Source organism: Scyliorhinus canicula, chromosome 6 (assembly GCF_902713615.1).
Source record: "Scyliorhinus canicula chromosome 6, sScyCan1.1, whole genome shotgun sequence".
In the NCBI taxonomy this organism is placed as follows: Eukaryota; Metazoa; Chordata; class Chondrichthyes; order Carcharhiniformes; family Scyliorhinidae; genus Scyliorhinus; species Scyliorhinus canicula.
The window spans coordinates 65,308,554-65,324,027 of record NC_052151.1 but is presented as its reverse complement, the minus strand read 5'-3'; the positions used below and the strand labels follow the sequence as shown (position 1 = coordinate 65,324,027).

Below are 15,474 nucleotides of genomic sequence, written 5' to 3'. Positions count from 1 at the left end.
CAGCGCAAAGTGTGATATTACCATTAGGGTCTTTATCATTGGCGCAGTTAGCCAGTGAATGCCAGGCTAAATCCACAGCAGATATGTTTACAGGGTCCTTATCATCTTTGATAACATCCAAACCTATGAACGCATCTGCGCTGGAAAACATGTCTCTGTTTGATTTGATCACAGAAGATATTCAACAAATGCCAGAAAATTCAAAAGTTTCAAAGGATGCTCATTTTGTCACATCTGAAATTCAACATTCAGGAAAAACAATAGGGCAGCAGTCTACTGATTCAAATGTGCTGACAAAAAAAAAGGTCTCCGAACCAGAGACTGATCTTCCAAACATTGTTAAAACATCTATTGGCCAAAATAAAAAACCTGTGAATTACAATACCTTTAATGGGAACACGAGTACTTGCAATCACAAGCTTTCAAAGCGAACAAGGACCACATCCTGGACGAAACATTGTTGTGCTGAACCATCCTGGTTTGCTCTTGCAATGTGTTTTCAGAACCCTATAAAGAAAAAGAAACAAACTTTACTTAATGTTCACACAACATTTTTATACAACAGGCAAGTTTCAGAAACAAAGGGAGAAGATCAGGGCCCTTTGTTTGAAATAAAACCGTTTGACTTCAGTACACCGTCTCCAGATGATATTATAAAGGCCAGCCACAAGAAAGCTTTTATCAGAGACTAGGACTAATATAATGCTGCCTCACTTTGTGTTTACACTGAAGATTTTTTTTTGTGTGGTTAGGAATGCTTTTTGACTGGATCAGGACCTGAATTTTTAGGAAAATTATTTAGTGAATTCACAAGTACTGGCATTATTTCAGGCTGTTGATCCATGTTAAGAAGAAGGTTATTGGCAAACCTTCCACACACAAATTAGTTAATTCAGTCACCATCTATTGTGACATAATACTGAACTTCACCTCTAGCAAAGTGATCTAAATGTAAATCTTCATTCTTCAGATGCTGTGATAAGATTATATTTCTCTGGACCAATCTTTATGAAACTTGTAGATTTTTACTTTTAAGTTTTCTAATTTTCCAAAATGAGTTTTACAAAAGTACAGCTTCAATGTATTTGTAATCTTTGTACAATTCTAATAGTGAAAAGCACCTTTGCAATTGGCAAAAATGTCATTAGTTATTGTCGCCAGAACTGGATATGGTCTTTGGAAAAAGATGTTCTTTTAGTTGCTCCGAGTGTGAAGTAAAGAACACTACAGAAGCGTATAATGCAACAACTTTTTAAAAAACAAAACATAAAGGGGTGCTACTTGTGTTTTTTGGTGATGATAGTGATGGGTGAAAACTGGTTGCCTTTTTGGTACTTGCCACAGTTTCATATCTTCATATCACAGCTCATTCTTTATATTGCAGTTGATGACCATGCAGAACAGTAATTTCACTGGGAGATTGTTGTACACGAGTCTAGAATAGTTACTTTTAAGATCATCACTTAAATTCATACCAATTACTGTACAAAACCTCAATTCTAAAATAACAATGTCATACATCTTATGCTCTGCAATTCACCAGCCAGAAAGGCATTACAGACTCTGCAACAAAATAATATTTTTCCATTTTTGTGCTGTATAGACTTGTTGTGGAGAAGTTAGCAGATTTTTCCATTTCACTGTGTCATAGCTGATGCTATTAAATCAATAGAATGTAATGGGGGTAAACTATTAAATCAATATAATGTAATATAACTGAGGTAAAATTTTATTACGCCAGCAGTGCAAGTCGGTCTCAGCAAATCAGCTGCCGCTTTTTTACTGAGTCTACTTTTATTTTCCATTGACTTAGAAAACATTGTCAAGGTTTTTAATTTCAAATCAAGCAAAAGCAACAGGGAGACTAGGAAACAGTCTCTGAAAGAGTCTGAACTGCTGTTCTGTGAACTTTAGTGGAAGGAAGGTTGGTGAAAAATCAACCGATTCACAGCATGCTTGTTTTGTGCTGGTGGAGTAGGCTAGTTTCAACCCCAATGTGTATGACTGATCCTTGTGTTAGCTATTGTGGTCATGCTTTATTTCTCTTCTCTGTGGTGAATTGTCAGAAATGGTGAAATGAAGTAGGATGAGCTGTTCATCTGCAAGACCTTCCATTTATGTTGCAATTACTGCCCATACCTTTAGCACCATGAATGAATCTCATTCTGCAACTTACAAACTGACGATTTAAAAAGTTTTAATAAAAATACAATTGCAAATAAATTAAGATTGGATGACTCTATATTCATATTGGCTGTTGAAAATGACATGCCCAATAAAATTGCAATTTCATGGCCTGGAAATAGAGTAAACTCAGCCTTGAAATACAAAATCTGTTGCAAGGTTTCAACTTATTGTGTTTGTTACTGATATTGACCCGAGCATGTTTTATGGTTGAAACTTAATGTTATATATTTAAAAAAAGTAAAAGATTTTGACAAAAATTGGAAAATTAAAATGATTTGATCCAAGTATTCATGACGCTATTTTAAAACTTGTATACATTTCAAATGAGTTAATTTACTTGCAAGTATATATTTTTATACAAATGTTAAATCAGTGAATTTAGATTTTACAATTTTATTTGCATATTGACATTTTGACGTTGTAATGCAATTGCCAATCAGTCTTGTGGATTCTGGACTACCTGAATAAATAAGTTTTTAAAAAAAAAGTATGGCCCATATTTTGAATTGAGAAGTTTGGTAAGGCTAACATCGTTAAAGTGAATGAATGGTATTAGGTAAATTGGAAGGCAGCTTTCAGAGTACCTGTGTTCACTGGTAAATATGGAAATCCAGAAGATGTGGTCTGAGTTACCCCGCTACTCCACAGGCTGCACTACAGTACCTTGCTGTTCGGCTCGATATTGAAATCAATGCAAGGGTAGTTGCAGTATTTAATAACTCTACACACTAAAGCAAAAATGTTGGGGCTGGTGCATTTAGGTTAATTGGATGTTTAGCGGTTGCACTACCGTAATAGTCTCCCTGGCCCTGAAAATTTAATATTGTAGGCACAGAGTCTCATTTCTGCGGAACTTGATATAGCATTGGAAATTTAAAAGAAAACTTTTTAATGTTTTCTGTGTCTTTTATCTCCCACTTTTCCCATGGCTTAACTATAATTCCTGGTTTATGCTTCCTGATTTAGACTGTGTGTGTCTGTGCATTCTTCAATCTCCCACGAGGTTAAAGATCTTTAGTTGTTTCTTGTCCTGCTCACAAACGTCACAGATCCTCCAAAGAGGGCGCTGTGCTGGATCAGATGCCGGAATACAGTAAGTCTGGGCTACTGTCAGTGTGGTGAATAACAAGTGCCACTCCTATGCCACTGTCTGGAAAATCCGGCCCTTACTTTCTAGTTGTTAGAACTTAATTTCCTAGTTCAGAAACATTTGTAACTCATTTTTGAAAATGGACGCGTTGGGTGACTTAATGCCAAACTAAGGAAGAATTAACATTTATACAGCATTCTCGGATCGTCAAGACACCCCTGTAGTGCTTTATGGGCTATGCACACAGAATCAGTAGAATCAAGTAGAAAGCCCATCGTCAACTTCTCAAGGGCAGCTAGCAATGAGCAATAAATGCAGACCGTACCAGCAAAGCCCACATTCCAAGAATAAATTTAAAAATACACTCTGAAATACATACCTGTAAAATGAAAGATGAATTGCAAATCCTTTGCATGAAAATCCTAGCCTGTCCCAAGTTTTAATAGCCGTTCCATGTTGATGGATTTCTAATGTTGCACTTTAAAAAAAAATTCTCAGATGTTTCTGAAAATAATTGAAGTTTTAACTTCAATAAAAGAAAAATACTGCAGATGCTAGAAATCTGAAATAAAAATAGGTAGTGCTCAAAATACGTTGGTCAGGTAGCACCTATAGCGAGAGACCCTGTATGCTTCACCCAATGCCGGTGTTATGTCATTACATTGTGTACCTTGTGTTGCTCTCTTATGTATTTTCTTTTCATATACTTAATGATATGTTGAGCTGCTCACAGAAAAATACTTTCCACTGTAGCTCAGTACACGTGACAATAAACAAAAATCCAAATTCCAGAAGAGAGTTAAACTTTTGAGTTGAATATGACTTTTCAGAACTGAAAGAAGGTAGAAATGTGATTGGTTTTATTCTCTCAAAATGAGAAAGGGGGACGAGGAAGAAAAGGGAAGCTCTATCCTGAGGTAAAAACATGAAACACACAATTTAAACTGGGGCCTCACGGTAGCATGGTGGTTAGCATCAATGCTTCACAGCTCCAGGGTCCCAGGTTCGATTCCCGGCTGGGTCACTGTCTGTGTGGAGTCTGCACGTCCTCCCCATGTGTGCGTGGGTTTCCTCCGGGTGCTCCGGTTTCCTCCCACAGTCCAAAGATGTGCGGGTTAGGTGGATTGGCCATGCTAAATTGCCCGTAGTGTAAGGTTAATGGGGGGATTGTTGGGTTACGGGGTTACGGGTATACGGGTTACGTGGGTTTAAGTGGGGTGATCATTGTTTGGCACAACATCGAGGGCCGAAGGGCCTGTTCTTTTAGCCTGTTTAGGCTGTAAAGTGCCTAATTGGATGATAAGGTGCTTTGTTCCTTGAGCTTGTGTTGAGCTTCACTGGGACACTAGCAAGCTGAGGACAGGAACATTGGCATAAGAGCAAGGTGATGAGCTAAAATGGCATGCAACCAGACTATTGGGATCATGCTTACGGACTGAGCAAAGGTGTCTTGTGGTGAACCAATCTGCGATTGATCTCACCAGTGTAGAGGAGACTACATTTTGTGCAGTGAATACAGTGTATTAAATTGAAAGGCACAAGTAAATCGCTGCTTCTCTGAAAGGAGCGTTTGGGGCTTTGAGCAGTGAGGCGAGAGGAGGTAAATGGTCAGGTGTTATACCTCCGAGGGTGGTATGGACTAGGGTGTCATGGAAGGGGAAAAGTCCCTTCAGAATGCTGACAAGGAAGGGGAGGGAAAGATTTATTTGGAGGTAGCAGAAAGGGTGGAGGATGATCCTTTTGAGTGTCGAAGCTGGCAGAGTGGAAAGTGAGGACCAGGAGTGAGATTAGAAATGCGAGATATGGGCAGACATAGTTGCAGTCCCTGTAAACACGATGAAGGGGTGGGTGGGAGGGAATCCTCTGAGGAAAACTGAAGGCATATCAGAATTGAGTCATCAGAACAGATGCGATGGCGAAACAGTGAGAATGGAATGCTTACAGGAGGCAGAGTGTGAGGAAATGTAGTTAATAATAATCTTTATTAGTGTCACAAGCAGGCTTACATTAACACTGCAATTAAGTTACTGTGAAAATCCCCTAGTTGCCACACTATGGCGCCTGTTCGGGTGCACTGAGAGAGAATTCAGAGTGTCCAATTCACCTCACAACCATGTCTTTCGGGACTTGTGGGAGGAAACCGGAGCGCCCGGAGGAAACCCACAAGCTGTGCAAGTTGGTGGACTTATGATTCATTTTAGTAGACTTCCTATTCCCAGAAATGGAGATGCAAAAGCAAAGAGGGGGAAGGGAAGTGCCGGAATGGAGCGTGTGAAGATGAGAGAAGGCTAGAAATTGTAATCACATTTTTCCAGTTATGGGCAGTAGCAGGAAACGGCACTGATACGGTCATCAGTACATCTGAAAAAGGGCTGGGGGAAGGAGACCTGAGTAGGATTGAAACAAAGATTGTTTCACATACTCCTCAAAAAGGTAGGCATAACTACTAGGATCCATGCAGGAACCCAGGGCAACACTTTTTATTTGGAGAATGTGAGACGATTCCCAGGAGAAAGTATTCAAGTTTGGGAACAAGTTCAGCCAGATGGAGGAGGGTAGAGGTGTAAACTCATTGGGCCTCAGTTCAGGGAAGAAAAGGAGAGCCCTCAGACTTTTCAGGTGGGGGATGGAGGTGAGGTGTAGAGGGGTTAGACATCCGTAGTGAAGAGGAGATGATTCGGGATAGGAAACTGGAAATTGTTGAAATTCTGTAGGGTGTCAGAAGAGTCGGGATGTAGATGGGAAGACACTGAACAAGGAGAGAAAAAAAAGAGTCAAGGTAGAAAGAAAGAAACTAATTGGTGCAGGAAAAGACTGAAACAATTGGTCTACCAGGACAATCCTGCTGTGAATGTTGGGTTTTATTTCATTATTTAACTTTTATCATTTATTTCATTTAGCATTTAACCAAAAGCTTGTGATCACCCTTGGAATGGAGAAAAAGCAAACATTGTGCTTCTTTGCATTAACCAAATAAACTCAATCAACAAACTGCGGGAGTGGAATCACAGGATAAAAGTCTGTTTATATGCAAATCATATGTTTCACAAAACTGTTACTTTCAAGTTGAAAATTTGGCTTCAAAATAGTGGTGGTATTCCCAACCAAACTCCGAGCTGAATTCTTACAGAAAATGGAAATCTAAAACAACTGCCAAACTTAAATATTTAAGAGACATATTATCGATGAACCTGGAGACTGAGCAAAGTTTGGGTGTTCGCAGTTGGGGAAATAATACTAAAATATATATTTTTTACCAAATCGATGACTTTATACATTTTTGTGAATTCTTGAGGGATGCCCATTAATTTGTGACATGTTTAAAATGTGAGAATCCACTGACAGTTTCAAGTGCTATTTGGATCAGTGTAGTGTTTACCTAATCAATTCATAACTAGCTCGACACTGCTGAAAAAATGCTGCAAAATGCATCTGCCTAGTGTTTGTGTTCGCAGTGTCTCAGACTTTTATTCCGGTCCAAAACTGTATCCTTATTGGGTATGCTGGCTTTTGGTGCAGGTAATGGCGGATACCAGTGGAAATCTGCGGAGTAGACAAACCCCAAAACCGATTTGTGACCTCAGTAATCAAGCGCACGGTAGCATAATGGTTAGCACTGTTACTTCACAACGCCAGGGTCCTAGGTTTGATTCCCGGCTTGGATCACTGTCTGCGTGGAGTCTGCACGTCCACCCTGTGTCTGTGTGGGTTTCCTCTGGGTGCTCCAATTTCCTCCCACAAGTCCCAAAGGACGTGCTTGGTAGGCGAATTGGACATTCTGAATTCTCCCTCAGTGCACCCGAACAGGTGCCGGAGTGTGGCAACTAGGGGATTTTCACAGTAACTTCATTGCAGTGTTAATGTAAGCCTACTTGTGACAATAATAAAGATTATTATTATTATTATAATCTTGCACAGCTGAATGTTCGGTAGCAACCACTTTAAAATTAGTTTGACTTGTGCTGGCTGTTGCTGGCTTGGAAGAAATGTATTGAGGTTAGCAGGCAGGTGGGGGGATTGCCGTGGGATGGGGAAGGAATGTCTCATCTGAAAGACGACACATTTGACAGTGCAGCATGGAATGTCAACCTTGATTTTTGTGCCCAAACTTTCGATCGGGACGTGAACCCAAACCTTGTGACTCGGAGGAGAGAGTGCTGCCAACTGAGCGAAGGCTGAAATTTATAATGACCCCTTCAGATTTGGGGTTCACTTCCCTCCGAGACCTGGGAGTTCTGCCTCCACCTTTCTCCGGCCTTCCTCCTGAAACCGCGATTGGCCCCCATTCGATCCCCCCCCCCCCACTCGTCTGCCCTAGGACCTCGGGGACTTGCCTCAAGAAAGGTGCCGGGATATAGTTCCAGGCAGAACCTTGCAATGCTGGCCACTGCAGCTCTGTGCCGGAACGTGCTGGAGAGCTGTTGGCCAATCAGATCGGCTGACAGATTTCCAAGGCACGACTTCCTTCCAAAGGTGGACAGAAGTTCCACCTACTGCCAATCAGAGCTCAATTGAGCGTGAAATGGCAGTGAGGCTGGGTTGCATGCAGGGAGTGCTCGCCATCCTGAAAATTCTAACCCATAGTGTTGGAATTACAAGCACATACAGACAGAAAATACTCAAAGCAATTCCAATGTGTGTTATTCATCAGATAAGACATTAGGTAGATTATCTGTTTGCAAACACTGCCATTCAAATTCACCATCACTGGAAGATGATTGAGAATGCTGTGATTATGATTCTTCTTAGATAGTGTATTTTCCCTTTTCCTGGTAGTCCAACTGAGATGAGGAACTCATTGCATTGGAAACATGAGGACAAATCTGTGGCTAACCCATTTGAGATGCAGAATGTTTTTACATTATGGCAGTCTGAATCATTCTTCTTTTCTATATGTTTTAAAAATATTGTTACATTGTATTAAAATTAGGCCATTTGCTAGTTTCATATTATGTCTTAGCGTGCTTTCTTTCAACAGTATTTGCATTGGTTTTTGAATGATTTACATATCACCTTTCTCTGGGGGATTTTTTTGAAATGCAATTTTTTGAAATCTTATTGGGGCCAGAGAGCACCGTAACATTCTCTAATGGGAGTTTCAACTGGGTTTGTCCTCCATCTCGAGTATTAAAATTAAGAGCACAGATTTTTTTGTCCTTTGACATATAAAATTTAAGCAGTAACACTCGGCTTTTGCTACTGTACAGTGGCCGGGCTTAATTTGTGTATGGTTTTAAGCTATGAATGAAATAATGCAACTCACTGACATACTGCACAAGCAGTTTGGTTTGTGATCGGAATGGGCATTTGTTTGCGTGCATCTAGAGAGTGGAACACTTTTTCAATTTGTGACAAAGTGACAAAGGGAAAGTTAACACACGTGTATAATTGCATAATACCTTAACCGTAATCTAATTGCATTTAGTTTATGTGGGTTTCAGATCTTTTGTAATGGTTTTACGTTCTTACTGCTTGATATTTCTTTGGCTTGACTGTTACTGGCTAATTTCAGCATTCACCCTTTTGTGAGGAAACCAGAGTGTTTATTTGTCTCCCCTTTTTCTGGGTATAATAGTGAGACTCACTGGCTGAATAGAGAACATATCATCTGCTAATTGCAATGTATCACATCGCTTCAAGAGGTGGAAGAATAAACCCCGAGGAGTTGTAAATCACCAGACATATTTGCTGAGTATCTGATGTATTGAAATTGAGTGTCAACATATATCTAAAATTCTTGTCATCTTTCTGACTTATTTTCCTAACACCCCTCTGGAATGGCTTAAATGGCTCTCTTCTATCAGCCTAAATCATCTTGCCTTTCCTACAACCACCCTGAAAATTTTAGATCCCTGCACATGCTTTTATTACCACTACTTAGTAAGAAGTCTTACAACACCAGGTTACAGTCCAACAGGTTTGTTTCAAATCACTAACTTTCGGAGCACTGCTCCTTCCTCAGGTGAATGAAGATGTATGTTCCAGAAACTTTTGTATAGATAAAGTCAAAGATGCAAGACAATGCTTTGAATGCGAGCATTTGCAGGTAATTAAGTCTTTACAGATCCAGAGATAGGGGTAACCCCAGGTTAAAGAGATGTGAATTGTCTCAAGCCAGGACAGTTGGTAGAATTTTGAAAGCCCAGGCCAGATGATGGGGGATGAATGTAATGCGACATGAATCCAAGTCCCGGCTGAGGCCGTACTCACGTGTGCGGAACTTGGCTGTAAGTATCTGCTCAGCGATTTTGCGTTGTCGCGCGTCCTGAAGGCCGCCTTGGGGAACGCTTACCCGGAGATCAGAGGCTGAATGCCCTTGACTGCTGAAGTGTTCCCCGACTGGAAGGTAGATTCAAAATATTTTGACCATTCATTTTTACTTACAAAGATAAATTACCTTCTGTTGTGGTGGACTTCTTCCAACTAACTGCAGGAGACCCATGAACAGGTTAGAATAATTAATTTATGATTCAAGCATGGAGTGATCTACCCCAGAGAAACCTCTGGAGGAGCACTCTTCTCTGATACAGCTCTCTCATCTCTAACAGGGGAGAGCATTCTAATACCACTCTCTCTCCCAAGTCGCAGATACAGACTGTTCCACAGTTCTTCAGTACACAAAACATTGTTTTAAAATTCCGATCTTGCCCACGTAAGTTTATTATTAAGCCTTCACCTAAAAGCTTGTCTGTAATCTTCGAGCTTCAAATATGAGATTTTACTTTAATGCAGGGTGTTCAATCTATTTCCTGTTTTACTAAACCTATTAATTCACCCCATACCCGCTGATTTGACCATTTTGGTGCCAGAAGACGTTTCAATGTTCCGTGTGCCATTTTTGACCAGATTTATTTCTCCATTGTTTAATGTATTCCAAGTTGGACATAGTGAGAACAATAAACTTGATATCTTCTCTAATTTTGAAGATATTTTCGAATAAAATCTGTTCGCTGTCATAAACCATTCAAGACATCATTGAGTTTAGAAGCGTGGACCATTTTGTGTCTCTTCTGCCTCTTTTTAACCTGAATCCTTTTATTCTTTATATATTTTGGTGGCGGCTGCAGAGGTGACACGATGGTTCAGACCTTCAGATCTCTGCGTGATCAAAAACTAGACGCACCACAGAAAAAGCACTATGGGACCCCTTGGAAGTCCCAATGCAATAGTTCCTTGCCCGGGAAGTGTGATCTTCCGATGGGTAATTACCCTACTCCTAGAATCCATAGAATCCCTACAGTGCAGAAGGAGGTTATTCGGCCCATTGAGCCTACACCGACCCTCCGAAAAAGCGCCCCACCCATGCCCAATTGCCTACCCTATTCCCATAACCCTACCTATCCTCTGGACGCTTAAGAGACAATTTAGCATGGCCAATCTACCTAATATGCACATCTTTGGACTGTAGGAGGAAACCGGAGCAGCCGGAAGAAATCCACACAGACATGGGAAGAATGTGCAAACTCCACACACTGACTCTCCCAGGACTCTGGGAAAAGTCTCCAACTCTGAAAGAGTCGGAGAGTTGGACTGTTTCAAGTTACTTACCTGGAGAGTTACCCAGGAAATTAACCCAGTTTAACATCTGGGTAAATACACAACTGACCACTAAACACTGGGCACCCTTACTCAGTAAGCCATCCAGGATTCCCAGCAGACCAGGGATTGGTGCCTTTGTTTACTCAGACTTTTTTTCTGAAAAAGTAAATCTTGGATTGGATTTGCACTACTGTGAAATCCTTGGTTTAAAAAAACTTGGTTATTTAGATATTGCTATTTTTGATATAACTAATACAAAGCATTCAGGGTAAAAGGGCTTAACTCCTCTAGTCTTGCCCCATCCACAGCTCTGCCTTATGATAGACATATTCAACTTGAAATGTTAGCTCTTGAATCTGGTAGATGCACAAAGCATGTTCCTGATGGTTGGGGTATCCAGAAACAGACAGATGAGGAGAGATTTCTTCACCCAGAGTGGTCAGCCTGTGGAATTGGCTATCACAGAAAACAGTTGGGGCCAAAACACAGTTTACAAGAAGCAATTAGATGTAGTACTTGGGGCTCAGGGGATCAAAGGCTATTGGGGGTGACGTGGGGGGGTGGGCAGCGAGATCAGGCAATTGAGTTGGGCGATCAGCCATGATCATAATGAACGGCGGATCCGGCTCAAAGGGTCAAATGGCTGCCTTCTGCTCCTATTTTCTATGTTTCTGACTCTAATTCTGTAGCAGATTTCTAGCAGTTTGTGTTTTACTTTAAATATCACTCACCTGATGAAGGAGCTACACTCCAAAAGCTTGTGATTCCAAATAAACCTATTGGACTTTAACCTGGTATTGTAAGACTTCTTACTGGGCTCACCCCAGTCCAACACCGGCATCTCCACATCATTAAATATTGGTTTATTTGAAGATGAACAACACCAACTACATCAAGCAAATCATGGCTCTCTATTGTTGATGTTTCTATTTACAAGTTTACAACATGCTTGTCTTGTCTATGGGACAATTCTGCAATAAAGGGCAGCATGGTAGCGTGGTGGTTAGCATAAATGCTTCACAGCTCCAGGGTCCCAGGTTCGATTCCCGGCTGGGTCACTGTCTGTGCGGAGTCTGCACGTCCTCCCCGTGTGTGCGTGGGTTTCCTCCGGGTGCTCCGGTTTCCTCCCACAGTCCAAATATGTGCGGGTTAGGTGGATTGGCCATGCTAAATTGCCCGTAGTGTCCTAAAAAGTAAGGTTAAGGGGGGGGTTGTTGGGTTACGGGTATAGGGTGGATACGTGGGTTTGAGTAGAGTGATCATTGCTCGGCACAACATCGAGGGCTGAAGGGCCTGTTCTGTGCTGTACTGTTCTATGTTCTAAAGGTATTTATTGGTAGACAGGTTATTAGTGGGACTCTCAATAACCTCCCAGGAGGACCAGTGGGTATTGCCTTTAGGATGGCTCTTATCTTTCCACCTGGATGTCGCCAATAGGAGTTATGCTCTCATCAACAGGACCTTTGGGGTAATAAGAGGATTTCATCAACCAAATCTATCAGAACTAATAGTACAAATGAAAACTTGATTCAACTTGGGGTATGCTATTAGGTAATTTGGGCATTCTGAATTCTCCCTCTGTGTACTCGAACAGACGTCGGAATGGGGATTTTCGCAGTAACTTCATTGCAGTGTTAATGTATGTCTACTTGTGACAATAAAGATTATTATTATTATCTTCCTGGTCAGACTGTAAACGATGGAGGCTTTCAATGATGTACACTATTTCTAATTCACAGTTAATAAAGCTGGCTTAATTTTAATTGTCATAGGTTTTTCTTTTGGCTCTTCATTGTGCTTATCCTTAATCTTTTGTTTTATTGTATTTTTATATTGGAAGGTAATAACTATTTGGTGAGAAGTTCTAATCAAATATTAGTTATTGCAGCTTTACTTACACTATCATTACACGAGTTTTACTGAAGTATTGAAAGATTCTTTCAAAAAAATTCATTGAATGATTTTATTATGTATTGAAATATAAGCCTCAAGGATATATTGTAATCACTGGAGAATAACTAGAAGCCCATTACTGGAACAATGTACCTCCCAAATTAGGGCAACCTCAGGACTGAAAGGCCTGAAAAATCCAAGGAGCTTTCATTTTGTAAGAATCCTACAGTGTCCCATCAGTCAATGTTCTCTGTTGATTATTCTCTTTGTCTACTATGTACGTACTGTGTACGTTCCCTCGACCGCAGAAAAATACTTTTCACTGTTCTTCAGTTCATGTGACAATAAATCAAATCAATTTTGAAGTATTTTACAGACCTCTTGCACATATAATCTCAGCAAATGGATGTTTCATGGAGCATTCTGACATGAGCACCATAGCCTCGTCAAAACCAGATGATGGCAGGGTTAAAACTTTAGCTTTGTTCTGTAGAAGAGGTGTTTTTGGCACCTGTGGATATATTTACAGCTTAAGCAATGGAACAGTTCTTGTCAAACATGACCCACTTGCTTACACACACCATTAGTATTTGGCCTGGCCTGCCTGACATGAATAAAGATTGTATCCAGCTGATGCTTGGTATGTATCTCAGGAATTCACATCATATGCCTGAAAAAAAAGGTTTTCCTCCGTGTTTAGATGGATAGGAATTATTGTTTTGAATGAGTGACTGGTGCCTTAGTGTTTTCTGTACTTGTAGAGTTCTCACTTTTCCATCAAACTCGTGAAATAAAGTGATGTTTGCATTTCAGGTGTATAATGACAAAACACCCAAATGAGGCCTGAAGCGCATTTATCACAGGCTTTCCAAACCTTCATGTGACTTTCTTTCACAGTTTGTGGGCTCCTTGGCATTGAAGCAGAATTGACTGTGGCACAGAGTGGCACACTGGTTAGCACTACTGCCTCACAGCACCAGGGACCCGGCTTCAATTTCGGTCTTGAGTGACTGTGTGGAGTTTGCACTTTCTTCCTGCGTCGTTGTGTGTTTCCTCCGGGTCCTCCGGATTCCTCCCACAGTCCAAAGATGTGCAGGTTAGGTGGATTGCCCCTTAGTGTCCAAGAATGTGCAGATTAGGTGGGGTTACAGGGATATGGGTAGAATGCTCTTTCAGAGGGTCAGTTCAGACTCGATGGGCTGAACGGCCTCCTTCTGCCCAGTAGGGCTTCATGCACACGCTGAAACGTTGTCGATGTGAAAAATGCATCACTCACAATGTGGGCAGATTCAAAGTACAGACAAATGGCTGCAAGCGTCCAGAGTTAAGTGGGCCTTTGAGTTCCTGTTCAAAAAAACGGCAAACAAAATTGCTAATACCTCACATGCAATTTTGTGCTGCATGAGGTAGATTATGGTTAGCCATTGTTGATCATGTTTGCAAGTCTGCAACATGTCTTTCGTCTTGACATTATTTTGTAAAGAAAGGCATTTTTTGGGAGGCAGTTTGTTAGCAGACTTGCAACCCCCTAGCAAGAAGACCGGTGGAATTCCTTTAATCCGGCTCTGACCTTTCAGCCTGAATTGTTCCAAATGGTGTTATGCTCCGTCAGCCGAACACTTGGGGCAAATAAGACAGTGACTTAACTGCCCAAGACTCCTTTGACAACACCTTCCAAGCCTACAATTCCTACCATCCTAGAAAGCCATGGGCAACAAATGCATGGGAACTCAGTATCACAGTATTGTTATGATGCAGAGGAGGCCATTTGGCCCATTGTGTCTGCGCTGACTCCAAATGAGCATTATGCCATTTTGCTGCCTTTTCCCTGTACCCTTGCCTCTTCCCTGTACCCCTGCACTACCACCTGCAAGTTCCCCTCCAAACCACACACCATCCTGACTTGGAACTGTATTTCTATTCCTTCACTGTCCCTGTGTCAAAATCCTGGAACTCCCTTTCTAACAGATCTGTTGGTGTACCTACAGCACATGGACTATAGCGGTTCAAGAAGCAGCTCACCCACCACCACCTCGAGGGTAATTAAGGTTGGGCAATAATTGCTGGCCTAGCCAGTGATGCCTACATCCCATGAACAAACATTAAAATAATATTTTTTATTATTCTTTCATGGGATGGATTTGTGGCCAACATGACTTTCTTTAATAGTCCATCATTAATTGCTTTTGAATAGGTAGTGGCAAGCTCCCTTCTTGAGATACTGTAGTCCCTACCGTGAAGGTATTCCCACAGTGCTGTCTGGAAGGGAGTTCAAAGATTTTGATTCAATGACAATAAAGAGATAAGTGAATATTGTTCTAAATCTGGATAATATATGATTTGGAGAGGATCTTGCAGGTGGTTGTGTTCCCTGTTGTCATTTCCCTCTGAGAGGTTGTGTGTATGGGAGGTGCCAACATCCTTAGCAAGTTGCTACATTGTATCTTGCATTCCAGCTTTACTGCACCAATGATGGAAGAAGTGAATGTTAAGGTTCATGCTGCAGGATACTTTGACCTGGATAAGGTTGAGCATCTTGACTGATGTTAGATCTGTACCAGCAGGCAAGTGTAGAATATTCCATCATGTTCCTGACACGTGCCTTTTAGATCATGGAAAAGCATTGGGGAGTCCAGATGAGTCACTCACTGCAGAATGCCCATCCGTTGACCAGTTCTTGCAGCCACGGTATTTTAGTGGCTGATCTAATTAAGTTACTGGTCACTGGTAACCAACCAAGATAGTTGATGGGTGAGATATTTGTT

General features: G+C 41.1%; 1 protein-coding gene across 2 annotated transcripts in view; it reads left to right on the top strand.

The window, feature by feature from the left end:
- Positions 1-15,474, top strand: part of hbs1l (HBS1-like translational GTPase) — a 208,211-nt gene that overhangs the window by 65,703 nt on the left and 127,034 nt on the right. The window lies entirely within an intron of this gene.